The 20071-nt window shown below is 46.5% G+C and overlaps 1 long non-coding RNA gene across 1 annotated transcript in view; it reads right to left on the reverse strand.

The window, feature by feature from the left end:
* Positions 1 to 19760, reverse strand: part of LOC135908848 (uncharacterized) — a 163903-nt gene extending 144143 nt beyond the window's left edge. Inside the window, exon 1 of the long non-coding RNA XR_010566462.1 lies at positions 19281 to 19760. This is a non-coding gene — a long non-coding RNA (uncharacterized lncRNA). The remainder of the gene's footprint in view (positions 1 to 19280) is intronic.
* Positions 19761 to 20071: the final 311 nt, after the last annotated feature.

Consider the following 20071-nt stretch of genomic DNA (forward strand, 5'->3'; position numbering starts at 1 on the left):
ACCGTGTAAACGCAACACTGACACGGAGTCGCCATAATGCGATCTCCTTTCGGCGAGCGAGGCCGCCAAGTGGGCGTAAAATATACGCAATTAAAGCTTTCCAGTGCTGCTTCCCAGGTTTTCTCTCTTCAGAAGCAGGAGCCCTGATGCGTCTTAAGAAAAATGTGGGAGCAGGTGGAGAACGTTACGCTGGTGACTAGCCGAATCCGCCTGCATACTGCCGGGTAGAGCCGCCCTATGTTCGCCTTTTTTAAAGCGAAAACGTTACTGGCCATGAACTTGCGATTTCGCCGTGGCGGTGCTCCGAGGAGGCACATGACGTCACAACGCGTGCCTCGCCGCGGATATTTCTCTCTCTCTCTCGCTCCCTAGTCACTACTGCGCATGCACCACTAGAACCACCCGAGCCACAAGTGTTCCGCCGCTGCGCAGCGCCGCGCCTTTCCGGATCCGCCATTTAGTATGACGTCACACACGATCCTCGTCGTTGCGCTCGCCTCCGCTCGCTTCGCCAGCTGCGTCGCATGCCCGATAACATGTCGGATGATTGAAAAGGAGAGCTCGCGTGCGCCGCAACCACTGTTGAGGCGGCAGTATGGACGGCGACAATGCTGGTAAGCCGGAGGAGGCCTGGAATCGACATCGGAACTAGATGAAGAGGAAACGAATCGCCCAGGAAACAGACGAACAGCGCGCCGAACGACTGGCTAAATGCCGCAGCATAGCTAGACAACCATACTAACCTGGACTTGCAGTCAAGATTAACCAAAGCTAACCATGCTATGCCTTAGCTTTCGCTACGTATATCCTGGCATAGCCAGCTAAGCCACTGTCAATTTTTTTATGTTTGTGCGTGCGAAAGCGTTGCTTCATGTGTGATACCTGCTACCCCTTCTCGCTTAGTCAAACAGTGCATAAACATAAACATAAGCCGACTCAAACATATACACATGAATATGTGAAAAAGAAAATGTAAACAAAAGCGTGTTCACCGATCATGCACTGTTCCGACACTGAGGAGGATCGCGGAGTGGAGGACGGGGCAAGCAAGAACCCAAACGACAAATTTCTGACCTTCTAATAGCGTTTACCGCTTGCTACACAAGGAATACAAATGTACCAGCTAGCCAACGTCAACGCTCCATTCCACAGCACGTTCAACTGTTCAACTACATTCCACGTTTCAGAAAAGGCATGTAAAGCAGGAGGTTATGACAGCAAAATTGCAAGTGAAATAGAAGTAAATCTGAAGCATAGAGTGCAGGCCCACCTACATTTCCGTGCCGAATAGACGCATCCCGGACATCAGCATTATGTGTTGTTCTATTCAACAATTCTTTGCTGTACACGGAAATATGAGACCGGAAATACGCCGTGCATTCTCGTGCTTAGTTATGTTTGAGATAGCTAACTTACCTCACTTCGTAACACGGCATGGAAGGATAAGAAAACGCGGAGCAATAACTTGAGAATGCAACCGCGACAGCTAAATTGAATTTATGTGCTTCTTTCTTTCTTTCTTTCTTTCTTTCTTTCTTTCTTTCTTTCTTTCTTTCTTTCTTTATTTATTTATTCACTACTATTCTTAGTGAAGAAACGTTCACCCTATCTTTCAAAAGTTGGGGGCATTCTGTCAAAAGCACGGCTCGATTTCAGTCACAGTACGCGCTAAAAATGAAGCCGCCATACTACTGATGTATACAGATCTATGGCCGTATAGCAACATGGAAAACTAGACCCTAAATGAAGTAAAATATATATATATATATATATATATATATATATATATATATATATATATATATATATATATATATATATATATATATATATAAATAAATATATATATATATATATATATATATATATATAATGCGTAATATATATGTAAAGTTTTTTTGTATAGTTACAGCCAAACCGTAACTTTCATGGCTAAGCACCTTTAATGAATGCCAACTCTTCTGTTCGAAGATCACCCCTTCACACCGCAAGGTGGCTTTCCACAGGAAACAGAGGGCGAGTAATTTTTTGAAAGCGTGCCGCGTGACTCCTCAACTCGCTGCCGAAACAAGCCCGCTAAAGCTCTACCGTCGACGCTCTCCAGACCTCAAAACTCTCTTGCTGCAGCTTTCATCCGGTGTTACCCTCTTCTCCTCTTGTGCCTATTAGTTATTTTTTCTTTCTCTCCCTTCCTCTCTGTCCGCTCGCCGACCGCAAGTTGCGGGCGTGGGCGACACGGTCGCGATCGATGGCCTGCGGCTTCGCTTTAAAGCCGGCGAATTCGCTCTGGTGCGCTCACTGTGCCAACCCCGGCGTTCTTCTTCGAAACCTCCCTCTCCCTTTCTTTATGTACATACGGGTTATGTGCCACTCGCTTTGTTTTTTTTTGTTTTTTTCCTTCAAGCTTGCCAGGTGGAGTGCTCAGCCGGGCGTATCGGAACGCGGTATCTCGCCAGAGCGCCCGGGTGCTCGCTTCTAATGGCTTTGGCGGCTTTTTGAGCTGCGTGCTCGCGCGCCCCTCTTCCTCGGGGTTAGGGCCCGCTGCAGCTGGAGCCTCGTTCCGGCTAACCGCCCATTCACACCGACCTTAGCTCAACACCGCGAGCGTACGCACGAACGCGCGCGCTCGTTCGCCCAATCGCACACGCACGCACGCACGCAAGCCCACAACGAGCGGGCCTTCTAATGCGACCCGCACCGGCACGCATTAGAAGGGCGAATGCCTAACTTTAGTTCCGCGTTCTCAGGAGGGCAATTTGTTCTGTCCGAAGGCCTCCGGCGAACTGGAAACCGCAGCAGTTCGCGAGGAATTAAGCGTTCCGAGTGCAGCCTCCGGGGGAAGGTCACCCCTGCCGATGTAACAAGGCCCTCTACGGCCGTTTCCGTGAACAAGTGAGTTGGACTATACACACGCACTCCGCTGAATATCTCGCACTGAGTAAATCGGTGACATTGATCGTTGCTTCGCTACTGGTCACAATTTAATTTAATTGAGGGGTTTTCCGTGCCAAAACCGCGATACGATTATGAGGCACGCCATTGTAGGGTACTCCGGCATAATTGTAACCAGATCGGTTTCTTTAACGGGCACCCTATGCAAGGTATACGGACGCTTTTTTTGCATTTCGCCGCCGACGAAACGCGGCCACCACGGCTGGGATTTGATCTCGCGCCATCGGGCATAGCAGCGCCACGCCAAAGCCACTGCGTCACCCCGGCGGGTGCAACTGATTGCCCTGGTGGAGTAATCGCGTGTGTCAAATGTGTCATTAAGAACAGATGCGAAAACGGTAAAGTACAGCCAGGTACTGAATGTTCCAAGCGGAGGTCATAAGGCCATCTCTGTAGGCGGCATCCCTGCAAGGAGAGTTCTTTATATAATCTAGAAACAAGCCGGAAATAAGACTATGTTCATTTTTCCTCATTATTCTCCAGCCAGTTATTGAAATTTCAAAGAGTCTTGGTTCCTTGCACTCTTAAAACACTCGCGACCTTTGGAGTGTATATTTGTCCCACAACAATAATCGTCACCTGCCTTACTTGCGTTTTCTTTCTTTAAAGAGCTGCGTTCGCCATTTTTATGCAAGAATCCTATGTCACGCTTATAACGCACATATCACTTCGTGCCTTGGAATCACCGGGCTCGCAGCGTTAAAGAAAGGAAATGCGGGAAAGAAAGATGATAATTATCATTGCGAGACGAGATACACCTCAAACGTTGAAAACGTTTTAACAGCGTAAGGCATGAGGAGAACTTATGTCACAGTGTCTGAGCATATTTGCTTATGGAGTTACGGTTTGTATCCTTTCATCCCGGCAAAATGTGAAGAAATCAAATTAAAAACTTCATCTGTGACCACATCGATGGGTGCAGAACTTGTGGCACTCCATGCTGCACTTGATTTAATTAATCCGGAAACACCACAACAATGGACAGTCTATAGTGACTCGAAGTGACTCACTAGTGACTTCATTGCATACAGATCCCAATGCGTCACGGGTCCAGTGAACAACTAGCCTCAGAAATTCGACAAATATATCATCGCAGCTACGACAAGTGACACAACATAGCATTTGAATGGCTTCCTGGACATTGCAGCATCACCGGTAATGACCAAGCCGACGAAGCCGCCCGATCTTCACACGAAAGTGGTCAGCGTGTCTTGATTTGGCTTTCACAACATAGCATTTGAATGGCTTCCTGGACATTGCAGCATCACCGGTAATGACCAAGCCGACGAAGCCGCCCGATCTTCACACGAAAGTGGTCAGCGTGTCTTGATTTGGCTTTCGCGAACAGTCGCTGAGGCTGGGCTGCGATTGGTGTCCGTGAATATAGTTTGCACTTGTGTCACTCGAATGTTTCCCCCTTGTGTCGTTCGCGTTCGTTGTCTCCGGACATACGGACGAGTATACCGCCTGGGTTACCACGACGCGAACAGACTGTGGTGTACTGTCTGTGGCTAGGCGTCGCATTTACGAACTCGTATACCTTCCTTATTGGAATGGCCAAAAGCCCCACGTGCGACACACGCAGCAGCGATGAGACACCCACATACATTATGTGTGCCTGCCCGCGATATAGTGCCCTGAGACAAGCGATGTGCAGAGCGATGGACCAGTTTGACAATCGTCCACTATCAGAACTAAAAGCTTTAGGCCACTGCTCCCAAAGAACATCCGTGCTGAAGGCCTCACTCGTGTTAATAACGTTCCTGCGGTCTACGGGCCCTGCGATAGAATTTAAGAACGCCAACCCCTACCGCTGTATAGGCACGTGGTTTGTTTGTGCTCGTCTTTCTTTCTCTCTCTCTCTATCTCGCCCTTCCATTTTTTTATCCCCGTGCTCCTTCCCCCCGTGCAAGGCAGCAAACCGGGACTACCTCTGGTTAACCTACCTGCCTTTCTGTGAATCCTTCTCTCTCTCACTCTCTCTTAGACCATCTCATAAATGTAATCAAAGGGTAGCGACCAACACCCTCTTACTAATAATGTGATGCACATACGTGGCATGAAACTTTAAAAGGAAAAAAGGAAGGTTGTTTTTCTTTGCTCGCTATTACTACGAATGCACTGTCTGCATCCCATGTCTTGACTGACTTTAAAAGCCGGCCTCAGGGTCGCTTGTTTGCTTCTTCGTCTAGAAAACGGCCCTTTCTGCTGCCCACACACGCCCGCATCCCGCTGCCTAGTGCGGAGCCAACAACGATCATTCATGTCAGCGAGTGGAGGCTAAAAAAAAAGGCAAGAAGACAGAGAAACTCAGAGCGGAGTATAGAGTGGATGCCTGGCCATTCATTTCGTCCCGGAAAACAAGAACTTGTGATTCTATACTTATATTTTTTTTTATCTTCTTCCTCCTGCTCCTCCGCTTTCGTGCCAAACCTTCATATCAAAAAAAGGTCGGTCAACAAGAGGAACAACGTGACGCCGTGGCCCTGTCGTTGCGCCAGCGAGCCATGAAAACGATATTCGAGCACACCAGCCAGCCAACCCGTTCTCTTCTCCCGCCCCCCGCCCCCCTCTTCTTCAGCCAAATCCAGCAGGCGGTCGCTGCTGCACGGGGACGCACGTTTCTTGATGCGCGTTTGAGCGAGAAAGCGATCAATGCTAGGAAACGAAAGTAGAAAAAGAAAGAGAGATGGGGATGGGCGCCGGGATGCGCGCCGGGATGCGCAGGTATACAAAAAAAAAAACAACTACGCGCGAGGCGGGATGCGGATAACGGTCGTAGAGTCTCTACGCTGCTTGTCGTCGCCTCCCCGCAGTACATCAGCGCCCGAACGAGCGATCCCGTCACGGGAAACTTTACATCGTGGCGAGAACGTGTCTGCCAAAGCGGCGCGTTTCACGAAGCTTGCTCTCCCTAGTTTTTACAGGAAAACTGTCCAGGGGGTCACGGTGCTGCCGCACTGCTTCAGCCAAGCCTCGTCGGCTCCTTTTCCTGCCCTCCGTATACACGGTTTAGGGGTGCCTCGTAAAATGTAGAGCGATTGCAATACGGTTCCTCTTTTCGAAAAGGAAAAGAAACGAATATCTGCGCAAGTCAGTCTCGTTCATCACCTGCCATGTACGCCAGGCGAATGCCTACTCGACCGAAAGCAAAGGCAAATCATTATACGCGTGTCGCACTCTCACTCTCTTTCTCTTGTGCTTCTTGAGTGGTTCATCTGGCGCAGCATGTGGGGCCACACGCTCCGGTAATAACGGATGCATGTGAATCACGTGCGTGAATATTGAAGCCGGATAGCACGTTGGCTGTGACCTTGAAGTATTCACATGCGGCAAACGACGCCGGAGAAATTGCGTATGGGGCTCTCTCCAAATATGACTCCTCTAAGCTTTCTTTAGACGATGTTCCATCGCTTTCTATACAATACTACACAAAATTACGTCTTTCGCAACGTTTTTTTTTTCCCTAGCACATATGATGGCCGGCACGCGTAATCTTCCGTGGTACAATGAAGCCAGTAGAAATGGGGTGTACCGGCATTGTCACATAATATAAACGCACTCGTATTATACGCATAGCTATAGCTCCAAAGTTACGGATTTCCTTTTAGCTCCGGTGGCTGTAACTACAGGGCTCAGAGATGTGAACAGCAGGCTGCTCACTTGCTTGGCTGCTGGAAAAGGTGCACCCCAGGAAGTCGTGCGATACCTTCCTTAATGTCGTTTTAATGGGCTTACGGTCAAGTGCAAAGTCGATAAAAGGATGCGTTACATAGATGGTACATATATAAAACATGTACTTTTATACTTCAATTCGATGTTGCGCGGTTTTTCTCGTGGACAACGCTTGCGCACACCTGAAACTAAAATTCACGCTGCAAAATCAGCGATAAGTGTGTAGTGCTACCAGAATGGCAACCCCTAATGTAATGAGCCATTATGGCTGCGGGAACAACATCACCGGCTTCCCCATCACTCTAAGGCTCACGCAATGCAGCCGCATTCCACAATCTCTCGTTTCGTCCTGATCACGCTATTCAGTAAAGCTCACGCAGGCGCGTACCAAAAGAGAAAAAAAATGAGAATAAACGGAATGCCGAGTCGTTAACACTGCCAAATGTCGGTGCGCTACGGTTGTAGCAGAGGGCAACGTTGCCGAGAAGACATCGCGCAGGAAGCGTTTAGCCTGTTTTCCCGCAGGAGCAAATGGCTTGCGTGTCCGCACGCAATACCTCAAACTACGTCGACCCCAACGGAGCAACTTTCTGCTATACTTTATTTATTTCTGCTTTTATTGAGCGTGAAAGCGTCGTCCGAGGAACTTCCTTTTTGAGAATATCATACTATAAAGCAAAGCGCACTGTAGACCCATATCACTGATGAATATATCAGTAGACAGATTCTGATCCTCTCGAACCGTTGATTTCTGTAAATATCAAACGCTCGTCTACATCGTGAATGAGCATAACTTAGTTCTGCAAAGAGATGGCTAATGTAGTCTAACGGTCAAAGTACAGAGCTTTTTCTATACATCGAGATCTTTCTTGCGCGGCTCTCAAGCGCTTATGAAAACGCGCCGTTTCTTTTTTTTTTTGTCTCTTTCCAGTGCTATCAATATTTATGCAGTAATGTCAGTCGCAATTACATTTTGCATCCTGCTTAGTATAGCAGGATGAGAAAAAAAAAACGTAACGTTCTCAGGATACGGAAAAAATTTTAATAAACAGCGATCACATGATAAAATTACTTTGCTAGAAAGCAACTGTCAATTTGACAGTCACACGCGAACCCAATATGAAATGGCGGAATGCACGAACGCTTACGTTAACATGGGCAGCCGGCTAAACAAAAACAAGTACTATAACGGCAATCAGTGCACGATGTACTATCATAAAGAAACAAACAGGCAGCAGCATGGTATTTAAATAACATTTATGTCGCAGCTTCGTCTCTACCTTTTGAGCGAAAATTTGATGCCCTTAAATGCTATAAGTATGCTAGTCTTTGGCTTGGTAAGAAAATATTATCTAACCTGGATACAAAGAAGTATCTCTCGCTATATACGTTCCGTGTCATCTCTTAGGAATATAATAAATTTTCTGGGCCGATTATAGTAATCTTTCAGCGCAGCTTCATCACTTCAGCTTCATTCGTAACGTTGGCTCAGCTGGAATCTTGTGACATACTTTATCGGTTCTCCTTCTTTCCTGTTCGAAAGCTGATCTTCAATCTTGTGCCATCGTCCCATTTTTTTATACAGCCGTCCCAATTGAATGCTACATTCTTCGATGAAAGAGCGCAAAGTTATGTATAGATATACTGTATGTACTCGACTAAGTGTTGCACTCATGTAAAAGCCGCATCCCGAAATTGGAAGCCAAAAATTTGAAACAAAAATGTCAAAATAAAGAATATTTGGACAGAAAAGAGCGTTGCAGCTTGTGTACAAGGCTAGTTGTATCATCACCCAAGAAGTTCGTCTAGCGACACGTAGAGCCGAAGGTTTTTACTATGTCATCTTGATTCACGACTGCTCATAGAAAGTTCACTAAGTATAGGGAACGCAGCAGCTGACCATTTGGTTTCACGAATAGGCATCAAGCAGCCTACCGCAACGGATTTGCTTGGTACGCCAGAACTCATCACTATTGTTAATTTCGGTAGTCATTACTGACAGTTGGTAACCACAACTCGCGTCATCATTATAGGCAAAAACGCGCCACCATCCTACCTCATGAAACCGCGCAATCATGGCGGCACCCATGTGCCGTCCAAGACAACGCATGATTACCACGAGCACTATACCGTTTACACTCGAATGTAACCCGACCACGACCGTAACGCGAAGGTCGACTTTTTAGTCAAGCGAAATAAAAATAAATAAAACCGCGAATGTAACGCGAGATGAAAGAAAGAAGAAATGGTGTCTTTATTCAAGAAATCACAACTCGGAAACAAATTCTCATGGTCGATCTCTTTCAGAGAGGAAACCGCTAGGTGTGACATGACGTTCAGTTCTGCTTGGAGTGTTTGGTCAGTTGCTTTGTTTAGGCACTATAAGTGTTCCTCTGTGTTATTTTACTACTTTGTTGTACTGTTGATCTTGCTTCGTTGTTTTGATTAGTTGGTTTGATTTGTTTTGACTCTGCTTTTGCTGTGATCGTGTGAGACTCTGCTTTACTACGAGTATCCAACATCAGTATTGCTAACATAGTCATCACTGGTCTTCGGCAAAGATTGATGTGAAAATACATTTGGATATAGAAGGTCCATGTGGCCTTTAGAATTTATTGGATTTTCCTTGACGGTTGGTTGTGATAAGCTGATTGTGCGATGGTCATGTGAAAGAGTACGCTCGATAAATTAGAGCCATGTTCTGTCGTATAAACGGTTGGTAGTCAAGCCTCTTTCCTTTCTTGTGTGTGTTCATGTGTGCGTCTTATCTTCTGGCTGGTTTTTCTTAATAAGAGATAGTTTCACTTTCCCAAACTTTCGCGTGACTCTCCACCTAAAGCGCCCCCGACAAGTGTTTTTGGCGTGGTGCCAAGCTGTTTACTTGGAGGGCTTTGCTACCTGGATGACCCAAGCCTGGCGAAAGCGAACCAACTCTGAAAGTGACCACCGAGAATCACGTCGTCTTGGAGCTTGTTTGAGATTAAGTACTTCCTAAAACGCCGCAAAACAATTTCATTTGGGGATGCTACCAGGCCGCTACGAGATCCACGGAGCACTTCCGACCGGCCTCGGATTTCAAGAGGGCCACCCGTTGGTTTTGTCATTCTCTAATCGGAGTTTCGCACCCTCTCTGCCATCGAAATTGCTCGTCTCTCGAAGCGGGTGTTATACAAAATGTGCTACGTTGCCATAGCGTCACGAATAAACAGAGTCGAAGTGCGAAAGGCCACAGGATGATGCAGCACCGTAACCGTAACACCAGTCATAAGCACACAAAAATGGTGTCGATTCTAACAAAAACCGAGTTTTACTTCTATCAACTTGTTTATAGATTGGATCGAGACGTACAAGTCGCAAACATAACGCTAAAAACCGCCAGATTTAGGATATTTCTTTTACCATGGTCAATTTTGCCTTTATTCGAATGTACAAAGCGAGGGTCGAGTTCAAGCAACAAAAATTATGAAAAAAGAACTCGCGTTGCAATCAACTACATAGGGTACCTAGTTTTGGTTCTGAAGGGGCGCTACAGGCACAGTGGTTGTAACACACAAACTTGATGCTTGGACGTTTGCGACCTGATGCTCGGACGTTGTACAATACGTTTGCGCACAGCAAACAAAATGTTGACCCGCAATTCACGCAGCGATGACAATTAGTGCAAAACATTACAAGGATGTACGCTGCAAAAACAGCTGAGAACATGCAACAAAGCCCTGGTGCTCTTTTCCTTGAAGAAGTTGTCCTGACCACAAGTGACGTCACACCACGCGCAATGCTATTCCCCGTCATGTGCGCACCAGTAGAAGCGCACCAATGCCAAGTAGCAGCGAGCAAAGTACAGAGAACCCCGAGAGGAATTTCTGCAGGTGCTCCGCGCAACGAGAGCGAAGGGGAAAGAAAACCGGAGGCGCCCGTCTCACTATATCGACGTTGCTGATATTGCCACTGAAGCAATTTAGCGAAGCACCGTATTTCCACCGCGGAAGCGCGTCATGTATGACGCCCCGTGTACTGCAATCGCGCTATTCTCTCGAGCTTCGAGTGGATGCATGCTATGGGCGTCCCTTTTGAAATGGGCTGGTAGGTTGCCCTACCAAGCTCTTGTTCTTATTTTGCCTAACGTCCTGCCCATCTCTTTTTAAAACAACACACAGGTAGAAAGAATTACTAGCATTAAAGTTTCTGAACAACTATTGGGAACTATTTTGGTGTGACTCCGTTGTTTGTGGTCTCCCTAGTTTCATGCCACCAAACCTGCCGTCGCCTCTTACTAATCGCTAAAGCCTTTTATATTCTTTATTGCCTCTATTAACTTTCCCACTGCTGTCCCTGAACCAGAGGGCTTCAACGAGGTCAGGGGAGGCTAAACCGACCGCTGGGTAGATGTCTTCACATCCTAATAAAACATGTTCCATTGTTTCCCTAGATTTACCGAACCAAGCCCATGCTTCTTCTTCCTTGGTATAATTTGCTTTATAACTATGCGTTCTATGGCATCCTGATCTGGCTTCAAAAAGTAAGGAGCTTCGCTTTGAGTTATGATAAATTGTTTCTTTCCCGATTTCATTTTTTTTTCGTCTCAGGTTGTTGCCCATAACAGATGTATCCTACATTGCCACCGCCCGTGAGATTGCCTCAGCCTCTCTAACTTTGCGTTTGATGGTCATTGTTACGATGTTGTTTTCTTCTGAACATGGTGCGCCGTCTAGCGGTGCCAGCGCAAATTCCACATGTGGTCTCCGAGATACGTGGCGCACCGCTGCTTGCGAACGCTGACAATTGGTCCTTCGCAGCCCACACGCATTTGTAGCCTAGCTCGCGAAAGCGTGAGATTACTTCGCTAAATGATTCCATGTGACCCGAATTTCATACCACCCGACACTGCAGATATTTAAAAGTTTTTTTAAGGGGGTCGCACATACCCGTGAAACTGGGAATTGGCAAGAATCAGATGTATGCGTTAAGAGACAAAGCCGGCAATATCATTACTAATATGGATGAGATAGTTCAAGCGGCCGAGGAGTTCTGTAGAGATTTATACAGTACCAGTGGCACCCACGACGATAATGGAAGAGAAAATAGTCTAGACGAATTCGAAATCCCACAGGTAACGCCGGAAGAAGTAAAGAAAGCCTTAGGAGATATGCAAAGGGGGAAGGCAGCTGGGGAGGATCAGGTAACAGCAGATTTGTTGAAGGATGGTGGGCAGATTGTTCTACAGAAACTGGCCACCCTGTATACGCAATACCTCATGACTTCGAGCGTACCGGAATCTTGGAAAAACGCTAACATAATCCTAATCCATAAGAAAGGGGACGCCAAAGACTTGAAAAATTATAGACCGATAAGCTTGCTGTCTGTTGCCTACAAAGTATTTACTAAGGTAATCACAAATAGAATCAGGAACACCTTAGACTTCTGTCAACCAAAGGACCAGGCAGGATTCCGTAAAGGCTACTCAACAATAGACCATATTCACACTATCAATCAGGTTATAGAGAAATGTGCGGAATATAACCAACCCTTATATATAGCTTTCATTGATTACGAGAAAGCATTTGATTCTGTCGAAACCTCAGCAGTCATGCAGGCATTACGGAATCAGGGCGTAGACGTAAAAATACTGAAAGTATGTATGTAAAAATATGTAAAGTAAGTATGTAAGTAAGTAAGTATGTAAAGTAAGTATGTAAAAATACTGAAATATATCTATAGCGGCTCCACAGCCACCGTAGTCCTCCATAAAGAAAGCAACAAAATCCCAATAAAGAAAGGCGTCAGGCAGGGAGATACGATCTCTCCAATGCTATTCACAGCGTGTTTACAGGAAGTAGTCAGAGACCTGGATTGGGAAGAAATGGGGATAAAAGTTAATGGAGAATACCTTAGTAACTTGCGATTCGCTGATGATATTGCCTTGCTTAGTAACTCAGGGGACCAACTGCAATGCATGCTCACTGACCTCGAGAGGCAAAGTAGAAGAGTGGGTCTAAAAATTAATCTGAAGAAAACTAAAGTAATCTTTAACAGTCTCGGAAGAGAACAGCAATTTACAATAGGCAGCGAGGCACTGGAAGTCGTAAGGGAATACACCTACTTAGGGCAGGTAGTGACTGCGGATCCGGATCATGATACGGAAATAATCAGAAGAATAAGAATGGGCTGGGGTGCGTTTGGCAGGCATTCTCAGATCATGAACAGCAGGTTGCCATTATCCCTCAAGAGAAAAGTGTATAATAGCTGTGTCTTACCAGTACTCACCTACGGGGCAGAAACCTGGAGGCTTACGAAAAGGATTCTACTCAAATTGAGGACGACGCAACGAGCTATGGAAAGAAGAATGATAGGTGTAACGTTAAGGGATAAGAAAAGAGCAGATTGGGTGAGGGAACAAACGCGAGTTAATGACATCTTAGTTGAAATCAAGAAAAAGAAATGGGCATGGGCAGGACATGTAATGAGGAGGGAAGATAACCGATGGTCATTAAGGGTTACGGACTGGATTCCAAGGGAAGGGAAGCGTAGCAGGGGGCGGCAGAAAGTTAGGTGGGCGGATGAGATTAAGAAGTTTGCAGGGACGACATGGCCACAATTAGTACATGACCGGGGTTGTTGGAGAAATATGGGAGAGGCCTTTGCCCTGCAGTAGGCGTAACCAGGCTGATGATGATGATGACATACCCGTTCTGTGGGTTCGACCTAGAGTAGCAACATGCCCAGTGGTGCATACATAGTTGTACATACCCGTTGGTCTGAGTAATTATCTATCTGGGTTGAGGCCCAATTGCGTCAACACAGTAGGTCAATTAGTCTATTTAGGCACAAGCCCAGCTGCGCACCCAGTGGTGAAAGGTTTGGAAAGAATGCCAATGCCATTTTAAAGAATCCTTCCCTGATGTATGCCAATCGGACAACTGCCAAATCAAAGGCAGCCGCTTGTATAAACGAATTCACGCACCCTTCGGGAGTACTAAGAGTCTGTGTATCGGTTCGCAGCCTCACTAAAACGCAGCAAATGCTGCTGTGTTAGAGCGCGGTCGTGGTAGGCAGTTCCTATAGTTGCGGCTCCCACCCAGGTGGCCTTGCCGCAGCAAGACTTCTTTGTTCACCACCGCGGCGGTGCAAACATCTGACTGACTTAGAACGCGGAGACCGTATAAGGTGAGGTGAAACACAAAAATTACAGAGTACGGGCTAACAACACTAAACAAGGCAAAGCTGACGTACATGGCCGTTCATATTGATCATATATTTCTATTGCGTATTTTTTTCATGCTAATTATTCACTTATTTTTATACTATTCGTATAGTACTTCACGCGCAATTACATCGTCCTTGTTTTCTTTCATTTTGGCACCTTTCTTTTTGGCTGCTGCTAACCCTGAGTATAGGCCGCTCAGTGTGCTGCAAGACATGGAACGATTCTCGTTCCCTCGCACGCCTGCTCCGCGAATGCGGTCACGATGTTACCATCCACTGGGTCCCTGCGCACTGCGGTATACCGGGAAACAAGAAGGCTCATAGACTGGCGCGTGCTCATCTCTCTACCGCGCTAGTCAGAGCCTCCGATAGTCCTTATCCTCTCCTAGCTACCACACCTGAGGTAGCAGACCCGGTGGCAGACAAGCATGCGACCAAACAACGACGTGCCGCGTACCCCACAGCAGTGGGCAATCCACTCTCTATACCTTCGCTTCCACCAAAGGTATTTACACGGCGAGAGTCAGTCTTGCTTTGGAGAGTTCAGACAGACACCCTCCTTACTCCTCCATTGAACCATTTCCACAGGGGTGGCACACCACCACCCGTAAGTGGGTTCTGTTCCATGTGCACATGTCGTGCTGACCTCAACCACCTTTGTTGGGAGTGCCCCCTCTCCTTCCTACCAAGGCTTCGTGCCCGGGGACCCTGACCTTCATCTCTCCGTACTTGGGCTTGCCCGGATACCACGTCTCCGGACTATGCCATCGAGCTCTGGCGAGCGCTGCTGCTGTTCCTCCAGGACCCGGCGGCACCACCCGTCGGCGATCGGCTCCGCGACAGCCACAAGCGTCATGCCGCCCCCACTTAGCTGCCTCCAGGACGTTCGTTATCAAAACGAAGGCAGCCTTACCCTTCCCGTTTTGCAATAACACCTCTCCCCATTCCGCCGCAGCGTCTTCGGTGCATTTTAATGTGGAATAAACGTGGTTTCATTCATTCATTCGGCGTTCGCAGGCACTGGCAAGCCACACTCTTGTCTAGGAAGCCAGGCGAGGACTTCTAGGCAGTGCCACTACATGGCCCAGTATGTCCAGAAAGAAGTGCCAGAGAGAAGCCCGCTAGCCGCACGATGCGTTTCTTCGCGTTCGCAGACACTGGCATGGCCTGCATTTTGGAGGCCACGAGCAGGGCTCTCAGCCGCGGTGCCAGATGGCACCATGTGTTCTTAGAGAAGCGCGAAAAAGGAGTCCCACTGCAGTACTAGCTCGTTTCGAAGGTGGCAGTACGTTGTATCGCTGGCCCAAGCTAACTTGATGTAGCGAACAAACCCGAACGAGGACGAAATCGACTCCAAAAGGGGGTGATAAAAACTATGTGCATAGTGCTGAAACCACTAAACTACCATATTAGGCAGGCACCAGCATCGATTTGGACGCCGTCAGTATTCTTACCGACTATAACGCATGTTCCAGCAAAAAAAATTACAGACCAAACCAAAATGACATTTTTTAACCAAGCTCCATATAGCAGTGACGCACATCAAAATCAGGTATGTTGCAATTTTGCAGTCATCCATTAGTCAAAACACTTACATATCGCAAAAAAAATTGCGAGAATTGCACGCATTCTGTGAAGCATGATCAGCAAAAGAACATTCACTGATGTTACGATACTCCCTAATGCGATATTTGAGCGCAGCTGTATACGTGTTTTTGCGATATATTGGCTGGTATGGACAATCTGCCTCGTGCAGCACGTTGCAAACGGAGCGAATTGTAGCGCTACTACCTCTCAAACTGGGAGATAGCGAGAGGCAGAGCGTGGGTGACGCGTGGCCGCGACTCACAGCAGCCGCCGCAGACAAACCTTCGCTCATTCAGCACTTTGTTTTTACATATGGTATCGGTGGCGTCCTCGGTGAACGGACGACGCGGGCTACACTGGCGCCATCTCGTAGCCATCGTCGCCGCAAAGTCCGTCTTGCGCGGCACTATATGCTTTTCTTCTCGCGCTTTCGCCGCACTCTCCTCCTCTGCTTCCCCCTTATAGCTCAGCTGCACCCTCCTCCTCCTCCGCTTTCCTTCTCGGGCACTCTTCGCTATCACCATCTTTCATCCGCGCTCTGCGTTCGCTCTTTCGTCTTTCGCTCGGTTAGGAGGACTCCGAGGCACGACGCCGACGCTCGCCGCAGGAACAGTAAGAGCTGCATTTTAGCATTTTAAAACATTTTAATGGTGTTTAAATTTCAGTATTTTAATCATCTGATAAACTCGCCGGGCTGGTGCATGCCGTATATAATAACATTCGCAGGTCCCAAAAATGTAATGATCTGATTGCACGCGCAAAATAAACGCCTCAAGCTGTCCGGTTCGTATTCAAAATATGAAGTATACATAGTAACGTATGGAGAATGTCATTATAAATGAAACTTCAGCTTCTCGAGGCGGTGGTGCCATCTATTGGTACTTCTGCGCATCGGCAACTGTGAATGCAATTGTGGCGCTCATAGCAAGGAGACGATAAAGTTACTGTTTATGGCTCCCGCAGGGAGCCATATAATCTGCGAGACACCATAACCCTAGAAGGCATCATGCGTTTAGGTCAGGTATGCTCACAATGGAGCACGCCTTGCATGCTATAGTCAACACGGCAGTGGTGCGAAATAAAATGACGCGTCCAGGACAGGCACGTAACGCGCGGAATTTGAGCATCTTGTTTAGACCAGTGTCGTTCGCCAAAGTTGAAAGCGCCTCCCTGGCGCAGGACCCACAAGAGGCCTTTGCTCGTGGCCCAGTCGCATTTTGTACTTCAATATATACATTTCATGGGATCATATCCTCATAGTTTCAAACAAGAAACGTTTTCCGTTGGCCACGCTCAGATGGATGTGGTTCAAACATACACGAGCATGCCTGTGAAGGCCACAAGCCGTGCCGAAATTCCATCTAGGGTCGTTAACGTATAGGCATGTACTGCATCTCCGGGTGGGTCTAGATAGCACACAGTGTGAGCAGTTTGAGCGCCCCGGACAATGCGCGCGAATCGCTGTGCGATACCGCTGCTCGAATTGTCCTCATTCATGCAAAATCTGAACATCGCCGAAACCCTGACGTAACTAAGCTGGGTCTTCCTTCAGTTTTGATTGCGATGCGATCATTGTTATTTACCATGAACTTATTGAAATGTTTGACGACGCGAAGAGCTTGCGAGTGGAAAAACAAATGTGGCCTCACCAATCACCTTTCGTTTGTGCATCATTTTTGGAATACCACGCATTCTTTCACGATGACGCTAACTTACGATTCAGCTCTATATTTGCATATGCCATTTATTTCATACGTTTTTCGCATTTGTCTGTGTGTTTTCTTTATTTTTTTCAGTTTTTCCGCTTCTTCTGTCACCTATTTGAACGATTACAGCGCATTACAGTTACCGTACGCAACGTATGGTTTCTCAGAAAGCAATAAGAGAACAGATTTCATTCAAGCAAATTAGGTGCAATTAGCTAGCTTGTCTGGTCCTTTTCAAGCATATCGGCTTATGCAAAATGCCGTGCGATTAAAATTTACATGCGAACGACAGGTACAAAGGGTCAGTTATAGAATCATAAGTGCGTCGAACCTCCTCGTTCTGATTGCTGCAACCACTGTAAGCAGTCGTACATACAATATTCAGTGGCGAATTCATCGACGCGCGCCCCACAAATGTAGGCTCCAGTTGTCGATATGTAAAGCCTCAAGCATCGTCTCATAGATTTGACTGAGGCATAGATTGCTGCCAGCGTGATACTGACGGGGCCGTCCTCGATAATTTTAGCCTTTGGCCTAGTCACTTAGCTTCGCATGCGCGCAATAATGCGCACTTTAGGACATTCTATACATAATGTAGAGGCGTGTGAAAATTGTATGATAACCACCTCAATTTTAGTAAATGTAGTTGATCGTTCATGAACCAGGGCTTTCGGCGCAAAGGAACTTGATAAGACCGCCAATTAATGTGGTTCTTTAGGAGATGAAATGACCCTACCTTTCTATACATCATCCAGTCACTTGATTCAGCCGGTGGTGGGTACAGAAGGTGAAGGTAACGACGCAAGCTGATCGAGAGAACATAGAAAACAACTCGGGCCCATGCAGGTAAAACTTTCTTTTGAATTTAGCCGGAATATTCTTGCTCTTTATCTCAGAAGCTTATTATTACATTCAATGGAAAAAGATCATTTGTGTAATGTATAGGAATATAATTTATATGTGGTATTCTTATTGTGGTTGCGTGGAGCCAGTGCGAGATTGCAAGTTGCTAAAGTGGTCTCTTCTTTTGTATGTGTGACCTGAGTTATTTAGCTGCGCGTGGTCACGGATATTATTCAGGTTCTCCTGAATATTCTGCGCTGATTATCAATTCAATCTAGGCATTTTCCTTTCCACCAGTAAAAAAGAAGTAGTTTTTGACGGCATTCGGAATTACTTTTTTATTTTGATTCTTTGCAATAGCTTTTCTTCAGTAGTTGTCTTTCAGTGGACTTGAATTGACACTGTTACACAAAAACAGAAAGCAATAAAATACTGATTGCCCCATGCAGCGTGATGTGAACATTCCTGCATCACGAAGACATATTTGTCCCACATAAGGGGATTTTGGTCCCGTGCCCAAACGCCATCGGTCGCCAAGTGTCCCGTGGAATCTCCTGTCGGCCTTAAGGTTACCGTTTGGATGAAACATATTTATTTATGCCTAAATGAGTTGTGCCGATTATTAGTGATGGTGAGTTTTGCATCTTGAATATTTAACATAAAACTATCTAAGTTGTACACTGAAAAGGTAATTCGATGTGCACCGTATACAAATGGTACAACTTATTACTGCTTCATTGTATTATACTTTAGTATATGTATTCCTTTATTGTATTGGTTGCTGAAATTGATTTCCTTCTTGACGGACTCTCAGCTTTGAATTGTATGCAGCTTAAATATTTCCCAGCAGAATAATATCAGTGATAATTGTTTCCTTTTGCACTCGCACTCCGTTTCATAGTCAGTCATATAGCATAAATTTCGTAAACCATAGCTATACCAAAATCAGATTTTTTTTCTTGCGCAGCATGACCTCACTCGCTTTTGCCGCAGATGGACCGACCTAACTAACGCGCAAATCTTAAATATTTTGAGACTTTCAAACTCACTTTTTCGAGAACATGCAGAAAATTATTTCACTTTTCGGTGCCACGAGTATCTCCCGAAACCTGGACGACGCGTGCACTGTCTGTGTTGAAGTGCAAGAATATGTACTGAGAAGACTGAAAGAAGGCTATTTTGAGTGCAGAGCAAAAAATAAATTAAGCAATAGAATGTACTTATCTCGCCACAACCTTGAATTTTACTAAAAAAATGCGTTTTTTGCACTTACCAAACAAAAAAAAAGATAGAAAAGAAAAGAAACCGACTTACCTCCAGTGCAGTTTCAGCTGCCACTTCTTTTTTCTTTCGCAGTCGCGGAGTCCGCTTCCTTCAAGAAGACTGCTGTTCAAGACAACAAATCCCGCACCGACTTCGTTCGTCAGCGCCAAAAACAACGTCGCTCGTAGTGGCCGACACCGCAATCAGTGTTCGGCGCTTTCGTCAAGTCCAGGCACGCACGGTTAGTTCGTGTCCGTTGACAGCATCTCACCAGACGTCCCACAAAACCAGAGCGCTTTATCACCTGCTGACTCGTTTCTCCTGAAATTGCTGACTCTTTTTTTTTTCGCTTAGCAATGAGTTCGGAGTCTCTAGTCACGTTCCTGACTTCCTCGATATCATCTACTCGGTACAATTCATCCTTCTGCCGGAGTGACAGTTGTGTTCGTGATCAGAATGCGGGATCCATCACACTGAAGCGCCCGGCGACGCAGAGAGATGAGAATGCAGCACCGATTGAATTCAGTTTCGAGAACCAAAGCTTGCGGTGAACAGATGGACGACACATCGCCGCACTACGTCGGGCTGGGAACGAAGGACGACTGGCCGAAGTATTCTAGGCGCCCGATAGATTAAGATACTGAAAGCAGCTTACGCGCAATAATCGGCATAAACACAACTGCTGGGTGACGACTTCAAACAGAAAACTGGACACTGGTAGCTATGGCTAGTGACAGCTTAGGCAAATTAAGGGTGACTATTACCCACGTTGTTTACGTCTTTCCTGTCTGCAGTTTTGCAAGGGCAGAAGCAGTGGGAAGTAGGCATATGTCAATCTTCTC

This window comes from Dermacentor albipictus, chromosome 1 (assembly GCF_038994185.2).
Source record: "Dermacentor albipictus isolate Rhodes 1998 colony chromosome 1, USDA_Dalb.pri_finalv2, whole genome shotgun sequence".
Lineage (NCBI taxonomy): Eukaryota > Metazoa > Arthropoda > Arachnida > Ixodida > Ixodidae > Dermacentor > Dermacentor albipictus.